Below are 1,123 nucleotides of genomic sequence, written 5' to 3' on the forward strand. Positions count from 1 at the left end.
ATTAATCTAATTATTTGTCTTGTCAGTAATGTGTTTCACCATACCATTCTGTCCAATAGAAGTAAAGCAACCACAATGTGTACATAATAAGTGATTTTTTTGTGGAGAGTTGCATAAGCTAAGTGACAGATTTGTTTCATAACAGGTCCCACCTGAGCCAATGAGAGAAAAAATAGCCATGACAAAGGTGATAAGCATTGATGTTCCTCTGAACAGACAGAATGTGATCTCAACTGTACTAAAAGAAAATGCTGATAAAGTGAACTGTAACCTCAGATGTTATTTGTCATCTGTACTGGGAGTCTAATTTTGAAAATGGGAAATTTTAAAAATGTTTTTACCGTATTGTTAAAATCTAAACTGTGTGTGTGTTGCCCTCCAAGGAAGTTCCCTCCAAATTTGTATTTTTCAAGGCTTTTATTTTCTTCATTTTGTTTCTTTAATAGTTCCACCCAAAAGGGAGATGATGATTATGAAGATTACACTTCAAATAAGACTTGGGTTTTGACTCCCAAAGTCCACGAGAGTGATGTGACTCTTATTTTAAATGGCTTGCTGGAAGGATATGACAACAAACTGAGACCTGACATAGGAGGTACGTTGGTTTTGTTTTTAGACAACTTTTGATTAAGCAGTGGAGAGAAGGAATTTTCAGGTCATATTATGCTACTCAGGAAGCAGAATCCATTCAAAGTAGTGACGAGAATAAAATGCAATGCAGAAAAACATCAGAAGCATGTAAAATAGTCATGGTTTTGGAAGTTGACATAAATTAAGATTGCTGAATCTATCCTAAGACATCTAATAAGAGAATCTATCCTAAGACATCTAATAAGAGAATCTATCCTAAGACATCTAATAAGAGTGTTATAATTTGCTGAATCAAGCAGCTTGTGATGATTTACCTGTATAGGATGTTCAAAAATTAACTTCTGGGGAATGAAAAAGCAAGTTTATCTGTTCTGTTTTGTACCTGAGAGATGTTGTTAGAGAATCACAAATAATACCTTGGAAAGAAAGTCCAGAAAGAGGCTAATAGAGCCTAATCCTTGTATGATGTGAGGGATACAGAGCCTCCAACAGCAGCAGCCCTGCACAGACTGATGCAGCCTGGGCTCTCACT

General features: G+C 35.9%; 1 protein-coding gene across 1 annotated transcript in view; it reads left to right on the forward strand.

Annotated features, from left to right (window-relative positions):
• The first annotated feature begins 441 nt into the window (after positions 1-441).
• The window catches only part of GABRG2 (gamma-aminobutyric acid type A receptor subunit gamma2), a 40,852-nt gene continuing 40,170 nt past the window's right edge, over positions 442-1,123 (forward strand). Inside the window, exon 1 of the mRNA XM_033517656.1 lies at positions 442-595. The gene's annotated coding sequence lies outside the window, so the exon portion shown is untranslated. The remainder of the gene's footprint in view (positions 596-1,123) is intronic.

The sequence above is a fragment of the Parus major genome, chromosome 13, assembly GCF_001522545.3.
Source record: "Parus major isolate Abel chromosome 13, Parus_major1.1, whole genome shotgun sequence".
NCBI classification, from domain to species: Eukaryota; Metazoa; Chordata; class Aves; order Passeriformes; family Paridae; genus Parus; species Parus major.